Here is a 20902-nt window from a genome sequence, read left to right on the forward strand (position 1 = left end):
CCCGCGGACACGAACACATCCTGGTAATCGTCGACTACGCCACCCGGTACCCAGAAGCAGTTCCCCTTCGTAAGGCCACCGCGAAGTCCATCGCCCAGGAGCTGTTTCTGCTGGCCAGCCGAGTCGGCCTCCCCTCGGAGATCCTGACTGACCAGGGGACCCCGTTCATGTCCCGGCTAATGGCGGATCTTTGCAGGCTGCTGCGAGTGAAGCAGTTGAGGACCACGGTCTACCACCCTCAGACGGACGGACTCGTAGAGAGATTCAATCAGACCCTAAAGCAGATGCTTAGACGCGTGGCGGCGGAGGATAAGCGGGATTGGGACCTCATGATTCCCTACGTGCTCTTTGGGATCCGCGAAGTTCCCCAGGCCTCCACTGGCTTTACCCCCTTTGAGCTCCTGTTCGGCCGTCAACCACGTGGGCTCCTGGACGTCGCCAGGGAGGCGTGGGAGCAGCAGCCTGCCCCTCATCGCACCATCATCGAACATGTTCGACAGATGAGAGAACGGATCGATCGAGTGATGCCATTGGTCCGGGAAAACCTCAGCAAGGCCCAACAAGCGCAGCAACGCCACTACGACCGGGCAGCCCAACCACGGGAATTCCAGCCCGGAGACCGCGTCATGGTACTGGTCCCCAGCTCTGCCTGCAAGTTCCTGGCCTCATGGAAAGGACCATATACAGTACTGGAAAGAATGGGACCAGTAACATACCGGCTGAGACAACCTGGACGACGGCAGACAGAGCAACTCTATCATATCAACCTCCTGAAGAAGTGGGTGGGGACCCGGGACCAGCTGGCGGCTTTGAGTCTCACCGACCCCGTGGTTGTGGACGTCAACCCTCACCTTTCGGCTGCCCAGAAGACGGAGCTGCAGCACCTGGTCAGTCAGTTCCAGGATGTGTTCTCTTCCCAACCCGGGCAGACCAACGTGATCCAGCATAACATCAAGACCCCCCCAGGAGTCATCGTCAGGCAACGGCCCTACCGCGTCCCGGAAGCTCGTCGGCAGGCTATTGAGGATGAGATCCAACAAATGCTAAAGTTGGGGGTAATTGAACCATCCCGGAGTCCGTGGTCCAGCCCCATTGTGATGGTCCCAAAGCCGGATGGCACCCTCCGCTTTTGTAATGACTTCCGCCGCCTGAACGAAGTCTCCGAATTCGACGGGTACCCCATGCCTCGGGTCGACGAGCTGCTGGACCGCCTCGGAAGGGCCCGGTACATCAGCACCCTAGACCTCACCAAGGGCTATTGGCAGGTACCCCTATCTGAAACGGCTAAGCCGAAGACTGCTTTCTCAACCCCCAGTGGCCACTGGCAGTACCGGACCCTTCCCTTTGGCCTGCACGGGGCCCCCGCAACATTCCAGAGAATGATGGACATCATCCTGCGGCCCCACCAGGCGTACGCAGCCGCCTACCTAGATGACGTGGTGATCCACTCCGAGGCATGGGAGGAACATCTGGATCGTCTGCGGAGGGTGCTCTCGGAGCTCCGGCGGGCTGGACTCACCGCCAACCCCCGCAAATGCCACCTAGCCCTCTCCGAGGCCAAGTACCTGGGCTTCCAAGTCGGCCGAGGCCTCATACGGCCGCAGGAAAAGAAAGTAGAGGCCATCCACTCTGCCCCGAGACCCCGGACGAAGACCCAGGTACGAGCCTTCTTGGGGTTGGCGGGGTATTACCGATGTTTTATCCCCAACTTCTCCTCTTTAGCCGCCCCCCTGACAGACCTGACCAGGAAGGGGCAGCCGGAGAAAGTATGCTGGACCCCATCGCTTGAGGAGGCCTTTGCCCAAGTCAAAGCAGCGCTGACGTCCTCGCCCGTACTCCGTGCTCCAGACTTCAGCGGCCCCTTCCTGCTGCAGACGGATGCCTCCGACACAGGACTGGGAGCCGTCCTGTCCCAAATCCAGGAAGGTGAGGAGCATCCGATCATTTACATCAGCAGGAAGCTGTCCCCGGCCGAGAGGAAGTACGCCACCGTGGAGAAAGAAGCCCTGGCCATCAAGTGGGCAGTCCTGGAGCTCCGGTACTACCTCCTAGGCCGCAAGTTTACCCTGGTCACAGACCACGCGCCCCTACAGTGGATGGCCCGCGCCAAAGACACCAACGCCAGGGTGACCCGCTGGTTCCTAGCGCTCCAGGACTTCCACTTTGAGGTACAACATCGGGCCGGGGCTGCCAACGCGAACGCCGATGGCCTCTCACGGATCTGGACAGCGTATGCAGGTCTGTCAGGGGTCATTCCCCACCCTCCCCTTACATCACCCCTGCTGTCTCCTTTTGTTCACAGGACCAGAGCGACGCTTAGGGGGGGGGAATGTGACGAGCATCCTCGGAAGAATCAGCGTCGCCCTGGTAACCAACACAAAACACCTGCACCTCCTCATCGCCGGCTGATCGGTCACAGCTGCTCCCAATCAGCCCACAGCCACATAAGCAGCACAGACTGAGCAGATGGGGAGACTGAGGTCTTGAGCCGACAAAACGCTGGTCTAACCTTTGTTTCTCTGTTCTCCCCAGAAAGCAGCGAGTGACCGACAGCCCACCCCTTTGGAGCACGTCTGGGTCCCCCACTTTTGGTTGGATTGAGCACTGAAGAGCACTTAAAGCACCAGCCACCACGCACCGGATTCCCTTCCTTCACCAGTTTGATTTCACTGTAAATAAATCTACCCTCCGGGGCCACTTTTCACGAAGCCTGCCTTGTCGAGTGGTTCTTCACCCCGTGACACTACAAACAGAATTAATAGTTGTTAATGAAATAGGTTTGGCATTGGTAAATTGAGACTGGAAAAAATATAACCAGAACATCGACTCAAACTATGCATGTGCTGTATTATATCGAGTATTATTTTAGCAAAACTAAGCACTGCTGACAGTGGAGAAAATTTCAGTAAAGTCACTGAGAAAATGTTTTAGGATTTGTAAACTTGTAGTTTTCTCTTCTCTCACAAACACAACAGTTACATTTGTACTAATCCTATTCTACAAATCACAAATTAATTAAATCGTGGGCTCATTTTTTCCATCAAGGGGGAAAAAATCATACTCACGATCTCACATCATCTATCAAGTAAAATTTGTCCATGGCTTCACACTTTTGATACATGTGTGCACCAAACGCAGAATAAAGATACGGTCACACTACACTTTACATTACATTGACGAGAAACCTTTGTATTAAGGTCAAGTAGATATTTTTTTTATATTTTGAATATACTGTTTTTAAATGTTGAATTCATGTTTATATAAAGACTCTGCAGAGCATGAAGTCATATCATGTTTTGTCATGTTTTTATCATTTGTTAATTTGTAGAATAGGACTTGTGCACCACCAGAAAATAATTTGAAAAGGTTTAACTGTTGTGTTCTTTGTAAGAGAAAGAAAAGTTTGCAACTTCTAAAAAAAACATTTTCTCTGACTTTAAGGGTGCTTTCACACCTGCCTTATTTAGTTCAGTTGAATCGTACTAGAGTTCATTTCCCTCTTTGGTGCGGTTCGTTTGGTGAAAGCAGCAATCGCACTCGGGTGCGCACCAAAAGCGGACTAAACAAGCGTACCGAGACCTCCTTGAAGAGCTGGTCTCGGTGCGCTTTCAAACGAACTCTGGAGCGGTTAGCTGGTGATGAGAACGTGATCCGGCCTCGAACAGAACCAACTGCAAAAGTACTGATAATATTTTGACTAAACCAGCTGCCATAGTTAGCTGCGCTGACATTATGTGCATGACATTATTACCTGATAGATCGTTGGAAATATTTTCGGAATGAGCGTGTCAGAGTTAAGAATAATTAATGCACGCCTCCGATTGAAGTGACGAGTGATGTGCGCTCGCCGTCTGCAATACGTTGTTTTCAAGTCGCATCCGCGCTTCATTATAGAAAGGTATTGTTTGCATACTGTGGTTAATACACAATATGTAGTAGATTATGGCCAGGGACAAAACCTGCCCGCAGTCGTCTTTCTATAGTGTTATAGTTTGCTGGCTTTTCCTCTTCTGTTGAAATTTTCCCACAAAGTAAATTCTGACCAATCGAAAAGCAGTTTAGGTAATACACCATGGCCAATGAGTGATGTGGATGTTGTCACGTGTTTCAACTGGTCCGGACCAAAGCAATCAGTGTGGTGTGAAAAGGAACCAAAAAAGCTGTAAAATGCAACAATGTATTATTTTATTGTTTGGCCTTGGTTCGGACCAAATTAACTGAACAAGAGATGTGAAAGCACCCTAAGTGCACTGATGTGTGACTATTCTTTACAACTACAAATCCCACTGTCACAGGTGTTCAGTTTTTCTATAATAATACCCTCACAGAACAGGGTAGCAATCAGCCATCCATGCAAAAGCAGAGGTCAGTGTGGTGGACTGTTGGTACATCTGTCCAGGCCAACATTTGATGTCTTCATGCCTTCACCTGGGGATTCCCAGAGAACCTGTAACAAAAATAGTACAGTTCAAAATCCATTGTACATACTCATTACAAAGTATTGAATCTGGTTACACAAATTATCATACAAGGTTCAATTTAACTTTAGCTCAATATACAATATTTGCAGCATAATATTGCACAAAAGGCACGGTTTTGTCATGCACTCTGAATATTCCATTAATTTGGCAATTTGTGACAAGCCCAGTGACATTGTCACATTTTCTTCTCTATTTAATTTTTATACAAAATGAATGATTAATGTAAAATATAAACAATTACATAACTAAACTGGAAAAATATTAGGGATGTCACAATTCTCAATATAATATTGACCCATTTGGTACGACACCCTTGGATCAATAGGCGCTTGTTGTATTGCATTAATTTCTGTGCATTTTATTTCTCTCTGAATTGGCTCTGTTTTGTGTGCCAAAGAGTCTATGCTGATATGAGCAAAATATCCAATCACGATGCACTAAAGTTAGGGGGTGTTTAGCCACGGATGCAATGCTGGTGTCTTAGAGCGGTGAAGTGAGGCTGCAGTGCGCACCACCATCGTTTAAACCTGTGGTGTGGGTGGGGTGTGCGATATAAAGTTAAAGAGTTAGTTCACCCAAAATTAACCCAATAACCCAATAAATTCTGTCATAATTCCTCATGTGGTTGGACACCGGTCAGACCTCCGTTCATCTTCACACACAGATGAAGATATTAGTGTTGAAATCCGATGATTTGATTTGATTTAATGGTTTATTTGAAAGGGGACAGTGCAATTTCATAAAACACATGAACAAACATGGTTAAAAAAGCCAGAATTAGCTAAAAGGCTATTTTTCATCTGTAGTCCCCTGGCCAAGATGTAAAAAAAGCAATTAAATACATATAAAAATATGTATCAGATTGCTCAGAAAGGCCTTCACTGACACCAATGTCATTTCCTCTCTCAAGACCCATAAAGGCACTAAAGACGGCGTTACAAAGCCCATCTCACTACAGTGGCTCTATAATCATTTTATGATAGTAAAGTAGTAAGTAAGGTAGTACTTTTTCAAAGTTCAGGAACTTTCGAGGGCGGGACTTGGGCACTGAACATGCTGATTGGTTGAGCACACGCAGCATTTTATTTCAACCGCGCGTTCGTCTCAGCCATCTTACGTGCAATGTCTGTAATAGCTAATAATAATATACATTGTCATTTTAAATCTAGCTTTACAAGCTTTCTGAATATGCTGCTGATTCCCTTTCAGTCGGTCACGTTCGACGTACGTCAGAACTGAACCGACGAATGGGATCTTACTTTAGAGACCAATCCTACTTCGAGCATCTAACAACGAGCCAATGAAATTTGGCATGCGATCACGCATTCCACGCTCCGCCCCGCAGCGCGGGTATAAAACAGGAAGTGGAATGATAGATCAGCGCTTTCTACTTCGGAGCCGAGCAGTGCTTACTGTTTCCTACGAAGAGTGTCTGACTACGAGTCAAAGAGTGTTGAGTGAGAGAGTCTGCCAGTGTGGGTGATACGGCGCGTCAGTGAGAGACCGTCTGATCAGTGATCAAGCGATCTAAAGGAGCTTGTTGGTTCGCTGAGCGTTTCCCATACAAACTGTTGGTTCGCTGAGCGTTTCTTATACAAACTGTTGGTTCGCTGGGCGTTACACACACACAAATACACATCACTGAGAGCTCACACAGGCTTGCAGAACGAACTGTGTGGAGCCGCGGTCATCTCCATGAGTGCTTCAGCACACTAAAAGAGCAGCTTTCCATTCACAAAAGAGCAACACGGTTTGACCCTGCGTCTTTTTCAAGATGTCATTCAAACCGTGTATTCCTGGTATGCAACTGTTTCCTGTCCTCTTTGATGGCCACGAGCGCATGTGAGATTGCGATCGTGGGTGATTCATGTTCTGGTAAAAGAACATGGTCACGTCGGCGCGTTGTTCGTCTCCCCCTTCTCATAAAGGGCTTGAGTGTTCAGCGCGCCGTGTGCCGTCGAGCGGCCGGCTGACAGCGGTGGTTGTCACAACAACCGCCGCGTGTCAGTCGGCGCTCTAGATGCGCGGTCGAGACTATGAAACCTCAGATGGGGTCGAGTCCCTTCGCCTATCCCCCGATCTAGTTCATTTCTAGTGTTACTGGAAAAGGGCTACTTTGGCTGATAAGCGCTGGTGGCCTGAGGATTACAGTGGGGATTCCCCGCCGGGTAAATCCCCTCGGGCCCCCACTCCTCTATCACATCAAAAGCATGCTGAGACTCTGTTCGTGGGTGGTACGGATTCTCTCATGAGAACACGACCACGTCAGGGCATTGTTCGCCTTGCCTTCTTCATAGAGGCTTGAGCGCTCAGTGCGCTGTGTGCCGTTCTGACGGCCACGTTCACTGTCTCGCATGCCTGCTGGTAGTTGAAGGTGGAATCGCTGATCCTAAAGAGAAAAGGGCTTAGCGTTTCATTTTTGGCTCTGGCAGAGGACAGATGTCAATTGCTGCATCGGAGAGAGGGAAATATGGAGGGTCAAAAGGGCCAAAAATGAGACAAAAAAAAAAAGTATCATTGTTTTCCCTCTCTCACTGCCCTCTGCCCTGCACGCACGAGGGTAGTCCCAGCCCAGGGGTTGTGCAGGAACTGCGTGCGGTGTTGGACCTCGCCCTATGGGCGACGAAAATCACTGCACGCTCCCTGGGTCAGGCGATGTCCACACTAGTGGTCCAGGAATAGAGGGCTAACCTGGCAGATATGCGCAAGAAAAGCCTGTCTGTCGGGCTGGCCTCCTCGGCGGCACCATCGAGAACTTTGCCCAGCAGTTCTTGGTGGCCCAAGAGCAGACGGAGGCGTTGCACCAGGGTGCCGACGACCAGCTGCTCGGTCGTCGGTCGCAGCGCCTCTGCCGGCTCGTCGCCGAGGGCATCCCCTCCTGCGTCCGCCTCCACCCTGCTAGAGCCGAGCAGCAGCCTCCACTGGAGGAGCAGGGTGCCGGACGCGAGGGACGCCCAACCCGTCCAGGGCCCGCTAACCGGCAGGCAAGCGCAAGGGGACGCGGCCCTGAGACGGGCCGGCTAGGGAGAACAGGAGCTGCTCGGGGGAGCCGATGTTCGCATCCCTCCCCCACCCCCCCGGAGGAGGACCGGGGGGCCCTGACTGGTTTCGGTTCTGCCACTGGCTCTCCGGAGTCCAGCGGTACCCACATTTTAAGAGCAGTTTCCTCTCTCTCTGGGCCCCAAGAGGGTCAGGTTGGCAGTGTGCGACGCCCACGGGCCTTGTCACTCCTTTCCTACCCTCCCGTCGCCAGGGGGCAGTTGTGTGGGCCTCGAGGACGCCCCCGGGCCTTCTCACCCACACACTTCCTCTCTCGTGAGCACTCAGTCAACACTCCGAGCCGCCCACGGGCCTCCCGGGTCGGGGCTGAGTGCTTCACTTCCCTGCCTCCAGGCAGTGGGCAGCAGAGTGGGCTCCGAGGACGCCTCCGGGCCTTCTCACCCACTCTCTGTCCAAACCAGGAGTGCTCAGGCAACACTTCGGGCCGCCTCCGGGCCTCCAGAGTCGGGCCAGAGTACTCCGCTTCGCTGCCCCACCCCGGGCACGTCTGTGGTGCGGTTGGTCCCGCTTGCACGGTCTCTGGGGGCCTGGCTAGGTCTCCCCGGGCCGTCTCGCTGGCTCATCCGTACCATCAGACTTGGCTACGCGATTCAGTTCGCGCGCCGGCCGCCCAAGTACAGGGGCATCCTCTTCACCTCCGTGCGAAGCAGCGATGCTCAGGTCTTGAGGTCAGAGATCGAGGTCCTACTGGCGAAGGACGCGATCGAGCCGGTTCCTCCAGCCGATATGAAGACGGGGTTCTACAGCCCCTACTTCATTGTGCCCAAGAAGGGGGTGGGTTACGACCAATCCTGGACCTGCGAGTTCTGAATCGGGCCCTGCACAAGCTCCCGTTCAGGATGTTGACGCAGAAACGCATTTCCAATGCATCCGTCCCCAGGATTGGTTTGCAGCGATCGACCTGAAGGATGCGTACTTCTGTGTGTCTTTCTCCCTCAACACAGACCGTTCCTACGTTTGGCGTTCGAGGGGAAATCATATCAGTACAAGGTCCTGCCCTTCGGGCTGTCCCTGTCGCCCCGCGTCTTTACGAAGATCGCGGAGGCAGCCATTGTTCCGCTCAGAGAACGCGGCGTTCTGATTCTCAACTACCTCGACGATTGGCTGATCCTAGCCCAGTCGAAGGACCAGTTGTGCGAACACAGGGACTTGGTGCTCAGTCACCTCAGCCAGTTGGGCCTTCGGGTCAACCGAGAGAAGAGCAAACTCTGTCCTACACAGAGGATCTCTTATCTCGGTATGGAGCTGGACTCGGTCAACCGGACTGCGCGCCTCTCCGAGGAGCAAGTCCAGTCGGTGTTGAACTGCTTGAATATGTTCAAGAGCAGGACAGCGGTCCCACTGAAATTCTTTCAGAGGCTCCTGGGGCATATGGCATCTGCAGCCGCGGTCACGCCGCTCGGATTGCTTCATATGAGACCGCTTCAACACTGGCTCAATGGCCGAGTCCCGAGGTGGGCGTGGCAGAGCGGTCAGTACCGGGTCCCAGTGACTCCTTACTACCGCCAAACCTTCAGCCCGTGGTCCAACACTTAGTTTCTCCGGGCCGGGGTGCCCCTAGAACAAGTGTCCAGGCATGCTGTGCTATTCACGGATGCCTCTGCCACCGGCTGGGGGGCCACGTACAACGGGCATGCAGTTGCTGGTCTGTGGACGGGGCCGCAATTGCATTGGCATATCAATTGCCTCGAGTTACTGGCAGTACACTTGGCACTCCGCCGCCTCAAGGGGCCGCTGCGTGGCAAGCATGTACTGGTCCGTACGGACAGCACCACGGCCGTTGCGTACATCAACCGTCAGGGTGGTCTACGCTCCCGTCGTTTGCTCCAACTCGCCCGCCACCTCCTCCTGTGGAGTCAGAAGCAGCTGAGGTCGCTTCGGGCCATTCATGTCCCTGGTGTGCTGAACCAGACAGCCGACGAGCTCTCTCGTCAGCCGACACCTCCAGGAGAGTGGCGACTCCACCCCCAGGCGGTCCAGCTGATATGGGACCAGTTCGGAGCCGCACAGGTCGACCTGTTTGCCTCTCCGGACTCGACCCATTGCCAGTGGTACTATTCCCTGACCGGGGGTACCCTCGGCACAGATGCACTGGTGCACAGCTGGCCCCGGGACCTACGCAAGTATGCGTTTCCCCCAGTGAGCCTTCTTGCACAGACTCTGTGCAAGGTCAGGGAGGACGAGGAGCAGGTCTTGTTAGTTGCGCCGTATTGGCCCAACCGGACCTGGTTCCCGGAACTCACACTCCTCGCGACAGCCCCTTCTTGGCCGATTCCCCTGAGGAAGGACCTTCTTTCTCAGGGACGGGGCACGCTATGGCACCCGCGTCCAGACCTCTGGAATCTTCATGTCTGGTCCCTGGACGGGACGCGGAGGTTCTAGATGGACTACCACAAGCTGTCGTAGATACCATCGCTTCAGCTAGAGCCCCCTCTACGAGGCGCCTCTATGCTCTGAAGTGGAACCTGTTCGTTGAGTGGTGCGCTTCCCGCCGGGAAGACCCCCGAAGGTGTTCGATCAGTGTCGTGCTTTCCTTCCTGCAAGATGGGTTGGAGAGAAGGCTGTCTCCCTCCACCCTGAAGGTATATGCTGCGGCAATAGCAGCGTACCATGATGTAGTAGAAGGTAAGTCCGTGGGGAAGCACGACCTAATCGTCAGGTTCCTCAGAGGTGCGAGGAGACTAAATCCTCCTCGTCCATCCTCGATACCTTCTTGGGACTTAGCTCTAGTGCTCAGAGCACTTCAGAGCCCTCCCTTCGAGCCTTTGGCGTCTTGTGAGCTTAAGATCTTGTCAATGAAGACAGTGCTCCTGACGGCATTGGCCTTGATCAAGAGGGTAGGGGACCTGCATGCACTTTCGGTCAACGAATCGTGCCTAGAGTTCGGGCCAGGTAACTCTCACGTTGTCCTGAGACCCCTGCCCGGATATGTGCCCAAGGTTCCTACCACTCCCTTCCGGGATCAGGTGGTGAACCTGCAAGCGCTGCCTTCGGAGGAGGCAGACCCAGCCCTGGCTTTGCTGTGTCCGGTCCGCACCCTTCGCGCTTACGTTGACCGGACCCGAAGCCTTCGGACCTCAGAGCAACTCTTCGTCTGTTACGGAGGCCAGCAGAAGGGAAAGGCTGTCTCCAAGCAGAGGTTAGCCCACTGGATAGTGGATGCTATAGTCTTGGCCTACCAGTCCCAAGACGTGCCTTGCCCGTTCGGTGTAAGAGCACACTCCACTCGGAGCGTTGCTTCTTCCTGGGCGCTGGCTCAAGGCGCCTCGCTGACAGACATATTTAGAGCTGCGGGCTGGGCGACACCTAACACGTTTGCTGGATTCTATAGCTTACGTGTAGAGCCGGTATCTTCCCGCATCCTCGCCCCCAGTGGCCAGGAGCGTTAAGTGCCCGTTCTAAGTGTCGGCTTGCGAAACGCCACTCCCGCCCTCTGGGCCGGATACGTGCGTCTATTGTCTCCAGTTGTGTTCCCCGGGAAACCGGCTAACCCTGTCGAGCTCCTCCGTCACCCCTCCGGTGTCAGACGTTGCGGACCGTCTGACGCCAGGCCTGCACCCGTATGCTTGTGAAACGTGGCTGTAGGCTGGGTTCCATATGTAGCGGTTCCCTCACGGCAACCCCATATGTGTATTCTTCCACGGTACCAGCTACCCTTCGGGCTAGCCCCGTGTCTTTCCCTGGACAGAGCCCGCTCTTTCGTCTCTGGGCGTGTTCTTTCCCCCCTTCAATCAGGCTGGAACCACCCCAGAGACTGCCATATGTTGCACTACCCTGCCAGGTTAGTCCTTATGTGTATTCTGCCACCTCTCCTTCCCTGAAGGACGTGGCCCCGCAGCGTACCCTCTCTCTCTCGAGGTAGGCACGCTTTCCCAGCGTTATCCAATAGTCATTCTGAGTGGGTCTTGCAGAAACAGCAGTGACTGTACTCCCTGCTTGGAGCCCTGACTTCCGTACCATACTAGACGGTACAGTGTGCTCAAGCAGGACGCTGGAAGGGCCAGCATCCTGGCGTTTTCCATAGGGATCCCATTCGTCGGTTCAGTTCTGACGTACGTCGATCGTGACCGACTGAAAGGGAACGTCTCGGTTACGTATGTAACCCTCGTTCCCTGAAGGAGGGAACGGAGACGTACGTCCCGTCGCCAGATGCTGTGCTTCCGCTGGGAGTCCGGTCACCTTTCGGCTCCTCAGCAGGAAAAGCGCTGATCTATCATTCCACTTCCTGTTTTATACCCGCGCTGCGGGGCGGAGCGTGGAATGCGTGATCGCATGCCAAATTTCATTGGCTCGTTGTTAGATGCTCGAAGTAGGATTGGTCTCTAAAGTAAGATCCCATTCGTCGGTTCAGTTCTGACGTACGTCTCCGTTCCCTCCTTCAGGGAACGAGGGTTACATACGTAACCAAGACGATCTGCATATTAGTGCTCTTTTCTGTCATAACCAGCAAAAGCAGCACAGCTTGAATCTCTTCCATACTTGTTATTAATTTTTTTTCACCATGTAAACGACCTGACCGATTACTTTTAAGTGTGCGTTCTTACATGACGTGACAGCGCGCGCCGCGCTCATGTTGACAAGAGAAAATAGTTAATTTTTCTGAGGGGTAAACATTTTATTTCGTAAGTTATGAAGATAATGTTGGAACAATGACACAGCGTATATTGCCCCAGGCAGTTTTTACTTTAACTGTGCCTGACAGAAGATTTTTTTTTCTGAGATGATTATTACACTTTACAACAAATAAATAGCTATAAATAATACTGTATTAGTCCTGGTGGCCGTTAAGAGTTGCTATGGCTACAGTTAACACATTCCAGCTGCTGGAGAAAACAGCGGCGACATTTTTGATGCGGCAGACAAGCTGCATGTGACAAAATGATTGCGATTGAAAGTCATCACATGTAAACACCAGATCAGTTAAGATAATGGCTCATGTAGACAGTCCACTAAATCTTTCAATCGGTATACACAAAAATGATTTCTGTCTGACATTGATGGAGGAGCAGTCGCGCAGTAGGTTACATCACCAGACTAATTTGCCTAATCTTCTCGGAACTTTAGATCGCGGTCGAAACGCAGACAGCTGCAGGTCTGGGGGGGGGGGGGGGGGGGGGGGGGGGTCTTGATGAGTATCTGCTTGGATACTCATCAAGATGGACATGTTGACATACTTCTTGTGCGAGTTTGTCCGTTTAAGCACAAGACTTGTAAGAGAACTCAATATTTGCGCGCTGTGAGACGTGCGCGCTCTCGGATGATGCACAGAGACAGATCTTCTCAAAGCGCGCTAGAGTTCTCATTCCTGTCTTCTGGCTCTACACGCGGGTGATGAAGGTGAAAATGACTGTTTTTTCTTTTATTATCACTGTTGTTGTAGTGTATAACTGAGGAGCCAGTACGTGTATCCATCGACAGGATAATTTAATAAACAAAGCATAATTTTCAAGTTATAACCCATATTATATAGTTCGGCCATATTGTTTTGGTGATGAAAGTCTTTTGGCAGAAAGCCGAAAATTTGGTGCATCCCTACTAAATAATGACTTCTATAGTGATGGGTGATTTTAAAACACTTCTTCCTGAAGCATCCGAGCATATCGATTCATGACCAAACTGCTGAAATCACGTGACTTTGACAATCCGAATCATGATTCGATACTGATTCATAACGGTTCGAAGCTTCAGGAAGCGGTGTTTTGAAAACAGCCATCACTATATAAGTCGTTATTTTGCTTTTTTTGGCGGACAAAAACTATTCTCATCGCTTCATAAAATTAGAGTGGAACCACTGTGGTGAGATTTTTCATTTTTGGGTGAACTAACCCATTAAATTCATATAACAAGATAATAACAGATAATTCCATTAGATTTTGAAAAATGTAATTCAATTTTGTGGAAAAGTTTTCCTTAATTTAAGTTCGTTCAATAGCTTTGTTTTTGAGTGTATTTTCCAGACTAACAATGTAACATTAAACCTATCAAAATAAATTAAAGGGATAGTTCACCCAAAAATGAAAATGTGATGTTTATCTGCTGACCCGCAGGGCATCTGAGATGTAGGTGTGTTTGTTTTTTCAGTAGAACTCAGATGAAGATTTTTAACTTTGACATGCATTATACGAGCGATATTAATCCATATTAAACCCCAAACCCTGTGGCTCGTGGCGACACATCGAAACGACCGGTTTCTGTGATAAACACAACTGTATTTGTTATTTTTTCACCTCATATAAGACGAATCTCATTTAGGATGAGTAGGTCAAAATCCCGGCGCGAACGTAGATGCCTCATTCGACCGATCCATCGAGGCACTAATAAGGCATATATCTATGATCGCACCGGGTTTTGACCTTCTTAGATGGAACTAATGGCGTTGGGAATACTAGATGAGATTCGTCTGATATGAGGTAAAAAATAACACAAATACTGGTGTGCTTCTCACAGAAAGTGATCGTTTTGTGTTTTAAGACATCAATGTGTCGCCACGTGCCGCTGTGTTTAATATGGATTCCTAAGTCTTTGTGTTTTTTACTCTCATAGAAATACACCCCATTGACATGCATTATATGAGCAACAGCTAAGTTAAAAATCTTCATTTGTGTTCTCCTGAAGAAATAAACACACCTACATCCCGGAATCCCAGCAGATAAACAGCACAGTCTAATTTTTTGAGTGAACTATACCTTTAATACAGATTGAAGCCTGTTGTTTTCAGTCTTTTGATCTGGAATAGTGGCAGCTATTGGGAAACTCACCATCTTCATGTACTAATTGTAGATGTCATCAAGGCCTTGTCCTGAAAAATCTCAGCACCAAACGCTGGGCTTTATATCTGATCTGGTAATAAGAGCACAGCAATAACTGTAAGAACTCTAATGATATCTTTACCCTCTGACACTGTATTGTGATATAATTCAAACATTTTAGAGGCTAATAGTATGAGCAGTGAGTACGCTGAAAAATAACGTAAATGCCTAAAGTTGTTGACTGCCTGAACCACAGTCAGCATTTAAAGTATTTAAGTATTTAGTAAAAGTATTTAAGACCATAACATCCTGTTATCATAATAGTTAATCATAAATACAAACTATAACACATTACATTTGTCACCTTGTCTAATTTTGCTGATTATTTTACCCTAAAGGCTTTTCAGACGGTCTTACTGTAACAACATGGAGTTAATGTTTTTAAAATGTACAGACCCCCAAATTTTGAACAGTAGTATAATTTTTGAGGTTTTGCTTACCAGTCATCTAGTTTTTAGCCTGAGATTTTCTTCAACAGGAGTGCAGGCCATCAGCATGGAAGAATCTAGGAACATAAACAATTTATTACAGAGCCTATATAATGTCAGGCTTATTAGAAGGAAACAAGCTAGAGCAGAGGTGAAACGCAGATAAGAGAAAGTAGAATATGCAGAGTATACATACAATAATTTCTTAACATAATTTGTTTTAGGCTTACTTCATTTTACATTGCTCAGTGTTACATGGGTCAATGACATGACATGTATTTTTTGTGTCCAAATGATTTATTTTTCTAAACATAATTTTAATAAATACATGTCATATATCAAACTGATCTACAATATCTCCTTTATAAGAAACCTTTTTTATTTTATTGAAATTCAATTGATGTTTTTGAGTTTTGGTGTTTGAAAGACCAAAAATGTCAGGCGGTGCGACCGTCCGAACCTGCAACCAGAGAACAAAACTGCAATAAAAAGGTTAATTTTGTCATTAAAATTCTTAATTGAATAGTTTGGCATGATTTTATGTTAAAGTCATTATAAATGAGGGAAAATGGTGTATCAGTCCTATTTCAAAACTATTTTAATACTTAAAAAACTTTTGTCCGAAAAATTGACTTCTCCAAATGTCAGGGAGGGCGACCGACATAAAAATGCAATTTTATGCAATGTTCCTTTAAGAAAACCATGTGACAGCATATGACATCACACAAAAGACCCCAGAGGACCCATTTGATGCAGTAACAAGGTTAGTCACCCTCCCATAAATATTAGATAATTTGACATTTTTGAGTAATGATGAGGTTGATTCAACTTATCATGTCAGGCGGTATGACCCCTGGAAAACTTTGAAAATGTGTTGTTATTATTAAAATGTGTATTTGATTAAAAAAAATATCTATAACCTTGAGCACATGGTCAAACATTTTTATAGGTGTCCAAATTAATGCCTGTTAGATTTGAATTGAGTTTGAAATGTCAGGTGGTGCGACCAATATGTCAGGTGTCGCGACCAGAATTGCAGTTAAACTAACTGAAAAAAGTCATGTTAATTCATGTTTTTGAATATATTAAATACATTTTAATAAATGTATAAAGCTTTTTATAAGATATTAAGTTGTTTAACGGTGCAATCTACATATATATATATATATATATATATATATATATATATATATATATATATATATATATATATATATATATATATTTTTTTTTTTTTTTTATGATGGTATGGGTAACCATTTAAGCACATTGTCCATCTAAAAATCATATTCTTCAAGAATAACCAACACTGATACTAAAACAATTGCATATTGCATCTTTAAATTAATCTTTTTTCATTTGTTTTTGTAGATGCCATTATCAAGCAAGGAGAAAACCGCACAACATAGAGCTCGATATATAAAAGGTCATGGTAATATAAGAATATCCTGTAAGTTTCCGAGCTGCAAATGTCCTTGTTAGTCAAAGAAAAGCTTTTATAAACACCAGGCCGTCGGTCTTGTGCTTCATCCTGACATCATCGACTGACGAAACACGCCTCTACAGAATAATAAGCACGTCCATGTGTGTGTGTGCAGTTTGTGCTTCTATCCACCGATCGGGCAGGCCAAGCAATACAAAAATAATATTTCAATCAATCGCGGGTGGATGAGAAATTAATCATTGTGTTTGTTTGATAAAGACGTTCACGAGCCCTGTGGTCGCGAGAATCATTCTGGTTGCCGCTTTCAAAACAATCCCTCCCTCCAATGAACTGACAGCGTTTACTTCTAAGTCTCCCGTGACACACCAATCAAAACCCAGCGTACAGGAGAGAGCCTCAAAACCAGTGTAGAAAATAGACTATCGCTTATTAGTTATGATGTTTTTGAATGTAAAAACCACACGAACATCATTAGTTGACCTCAGACAACAGTATATATAAAAACAAAAAAGCCAGTTCATGACACCTTTAAAAAGTGATCCAGTTGCAAGGGCAGAGTACCTTGCCAAAAGAAAAGCAAGGTTTTGTGTATATCTAGATAAATTACAACTAAAGTTAAGATGTTATGTTTTGTGGTAATTACACAGTTATTACATGTTAATAATAGAAATGTTTTAAATTTCTAGTTCCCTTTCAGTCGGTCACGTTCGACGTACGTCTCCATTCCCTCCTTCAGGGAACGAGGGTTACATACGTAACCGAGACGTTCTAAAGAATCGATAATCAAATAATTAATTTTAACAATTAAAAACAAAAATAAAAACTCCTTATCGAAAAATTGGTGTTTGAACACATAGAAAAGTAGCCATTTATATGAATTGGAATAAAAAAGACAATAAATAAAGAAATGAAAGGGGAATTTATAATGCAATATGCATTTAAGACACTACAAGGACTGATATTTACAAGTTCTCAGTAGTGCTATAAGTACATTAAATGTATATTTATTTAAATTAATATATGGTCGCACCACCTGACATTTTCTGGGTGCTAAAATCAGAAATCTTGTTTAATAATGAATTAATGCTGCCTAAAAAGCTGTAAAACCAATATGAAGCAACATCAAACATTTGTATGGACATAAAAATGCATTTTAAAACCGTTTTGCTTAAAAAAAATAAAAAATGATCTTGAAAACCTTATTCGTCATTGACCCACTTACGTGTGGTTGTCAGAACCTTGCAAACTGTAATAAAAAATAATTTTGCAAAAGAAAATAACATGCATGGTGATGTAGGTAAAATATTTATTATGGTAACACTTTGGTATGGGAAACATTCACTTAACTTTTGCCTCAAATTCATAATTTACTGCTTAATAGATAGTAAGGTAGTTGTTGTAGCGTTTAAGTTTAGTTAGATACCAGGAAGAATTTAGGGATGTTGTAGTATAAGGTCATGCATTAATATGTGCTTAATAATACTAATAAACAGCAAATGTGCAAGCTAAGAATTGTTCACCTTACTAAAGTGTTACCTTTTGTAGAAAAAATACTAAAGATCTAATGAGATTTTACCCTTCTGTCAGCAGCCCATGGGACCATCCTTTGCCTCCGTTGTTGTATTATTATTTTTTTTACTGAAATCACAGGGGGGAAAAAATGAACGTAATTGGTATTAAATAATTAAACATTAAATGTAATTTAGGTTGTTGTTGGGTTTTTTTTTTACCGTGAAAGATCATTTCATTTGATTTTGGCGTTTCCTGTAATAATAATAATAATAATAATAGATTTTATTTATAATGCACTTTTCATTCCGAAGAATCTCAAAGTGCAACAGGGGGGGGGGGGGATAACAACAAAAAATGAATAACAAGTAAAAATATAGAATACTACAAACAATCAACCAACACAGAAAACAGAACAGAAACAGAGCTGATGGTGAACAGAAACAGAGCTGATGGTGAACAGAAACAGAGCTGATGGTGAACAGAAACAGAGCTGATGGTGAACAGAAACAGAGCTGATGGTGGACAGAAAACAGCTGATGGTGGAAGTCTCTGTTAGCTCCGCAGCACACTGTGGTCCACTCCATGTTTCAGATTTCTCCCAGCGGCAGTGTCCCGATGACATCGCCGAGGCACGACAGCTGAAGACCAGATGATGGGTCTTCATGACGATTCAAACGATGGGGATCGCTGCAGCACCATGCAGGAGGCAGAACATTCCTCCGGGCACTTCTGTGGACACACCGGGGCCGGCGCAGATGTCGCTCCACGGTCGCAATGCAGGTTGGAACAGCGGCGCAGCCGAGAAGCAGAACATCCCAACATCATGCCGGTGTTGCAGTCGATTCTGTTCCCTTCGGAATGTCTGTTTCCCTTTACGCAAACATACTGCAAGTCACTCGTAGTTGCCGAGTTACCATGCGTACCGTCAGAAATAACGTGAGCACGAAGCACAACTGGATGTACGGGAAGCCGAAAGGTTCAGAAAGGTTTTTTTTTTTTTTTTTTTTGAAGCGAGGGTTTCCAGCTGCCAGTTTAACCCTGCTTATTTCTTGTCAGTTTTAAAATGTATTATCGATTTCAATGTATTGTTTACTAAGGCTTTGGTTAGATGTTCACAGGTGTTTGTCACATTTTATATTTTGAAAGTAAAGACATACTGCTTGTTTTCAGACACCGATTTTCAGGTGTAACGGTTTACCAAAAGTGAAAAATAAACACAAACTCCAAAAACAATTGCTTCATAATAGTCATTTAATGCAAGAAGCACATTTGTATTCATCTTCTGTAGATGGATTGCCCACACACTTCATGTGGAACCAGCGCCCACAGTAGTCACAGGAAATCTGTAAAAAAAGAAAAATGTGTTATTATTATTTAGTGTATGCAACACCAACTAAAAATGCAGCCATAGTTACCCATTGGATATCTCCATCTGCATCTTTTGCGTCATCCTCCGAATCATCATCTGTGTCTTTTGCCTCATCATCATCTTTGGCATCTTCAAAGATTTCTGCCTCCCCACAAAAGTGGCACAGATCACTTAGGTCATCTATAAGGTACAGTACAACACTAATGAAAGTGATGCACATCAAAGAGAATAGGTCAATAACAGTCAAGAGCTTATAAAGCCATACCAGATTGGCGGAGCAAAAATAAAGCAATCTCCATTCTGTATTGGGTTACATCTTGTGGCCTGTTGCAGAAGTCAACTGCAGTGTTTTGCAGAATGTGTTCTGCAAACTAAGGAAGTAACCACAAAAATAAAACCACTGCAAGGTATCATACCATTTTAATGAACATTATTTACTGCTATTGAAAAAAAAAAAAAACCTTTAAAGCGAAAACGCCACATGACGTAACATCCCTCTGAAGTGGGTGAGGCAGGCTTTCACACACCCATTGTGAAGCTGAAATGCCATTTTCTGTCATCAGGGCTCTACAAACAAGAGTTTTCTCAAGAATACATAATTTCACAATAACACTACATCTGACTGTGGTGCAAAAATACCTTGTTGTCTCCAAACACCTTTTCTTCTTGATGTTGGACTCTCCCATTGAGTCAAGCAGAATGGATTTTTTTTTAGATGGGTATACAGCCTAAATAAAATGCAAAAAATATCCAGACAACACGATACGACAACAGGAATATTGGAGAATATCAACAGGAAAACAGGAACCAGTGGTGGCCCTTGTTCACAATGCCCACTATTAGCTCATAGTTTGCTGGGTCCACCTGAAAGAAAATGTGATGCATATACCTTGCTCACTAAAGCCTATGTACCAATAAACAAATGAATTTTCACAGTCCCAAACAAAGATGGATATTAACACCAATAATAAAATGCAAAATAACAACATTAAAATTTACAGGACACCTTGAGCCGTCGATACTTTTTCTTCCACATGTCGGTCATGGCAAAGGTGTCCATATGGAAGGCTTTTCCCGGTGAGGTCAAATTGTGGTCCCTCACCTTCAGTGACAGATATGCATTTATAACCTTGACAAATATAGCAAAATTAAACATTAATACAAAATATTAATGTGCAGATGAAAGGCTTAGCTGTTAAAAATCAATTAAATGTGTACCTCACTCTCCAACTCCTTCCCAGGGCCAATCTGAAAGTCTTTATAAAATAATTTATATGGTCCCACTCTGGACAGCAGTACATAGCTGTTGTTTCCAGCCCAGGCACTTTTGATATCTACAGAGGATAACCAAAAAGAGCATTGCACCTACCACCATACAAATATATTAGAATTCAGACTAATATGGAGCTTTTATAAGATCTGACTTTACATCACTTACAGCTATGCACAGTGTCTGTTTTGTCAGCTGGTACAACTGAAGTGGTGTGGGACACAGGTGAGGAATGTGGCATTTCCAGTGTTGATTTTTTTGACAAGTCCAGTGGAGACAGGGGAGAGGAAATGGTAGATTGTGTGGATGTAGGTGATTGTGGGGGCTGGTTTTCTTGTGACTTAGTGATGGTGAGGTCTACAGGTGGGAGTGAATGGCATGGTCCAGTTTCTTTGTGCGATCTTTTATGTTGTGATTCTTGGGTAATTCTGTGGGGTATCCGGGGGGTGTCTTCTTTAAATGGTTTGAGGTGATCGGTGTTGATTTTCGGGAATATCTTCCCTTTTTCATCCCTTAAATCAGCACTTTT

At 46.3% G+C, this 20902-nt stretch overlaps 1 long non-coding RNA gene across 3 annotated transcripts in view; it reads right to left on the reverse strand.

Annotated features, from left to right (window-relative positions):
* LOC137088788 (uncharacterized) overlaps nucleotides 1-17992 on the reverse strand; it is a 192172-nt gene extending 174180 nt beyond the window's left edge. The window contains exons 1-5 of one of the 3 annotated variants that reach the window (XR_010907569.1): nucleotides 17953-17992; nucleotides 17445-17860; nucleotides 14791-14855; nucleotides 14300-14381; nucleotides 2856-4447 (exon numbers count right to left, since the gene is read on the reverse strand). This is a non-coding gene — a long non-coding RNA (uncharacterized lncRNA). Of the gene's footprint in view, nucleotides 1-2852; nucleotides 4448-14299; nucleotides 14382-14790; nucleotides 14856-17444; nucleotides 17899-17952 lie in introns of those variants that run through there. The other 2 variants (XR_010907570.1, XR_010907568.1) reach the window with 2 other exon arrangements.
* Between the last annotated feature and the right edge of the window lie 2910 nt (nucleotides 17993-20902).

The sequence above is a fragment of the Pseudorasbora parva genome, chromosome 9 (assembly GCF_024679245.1).
Source record: "Pseudorasbora parva isolate DD20220531a chromosome 9, ASM2467924v1, whole genome shotgun sequence".
NCBI lineage: Eukaryota > Metazoa > Chordata > Actinopteri > Cypriniformes > Gobionidae > Pseudorasbora > Pseudorasbora parva.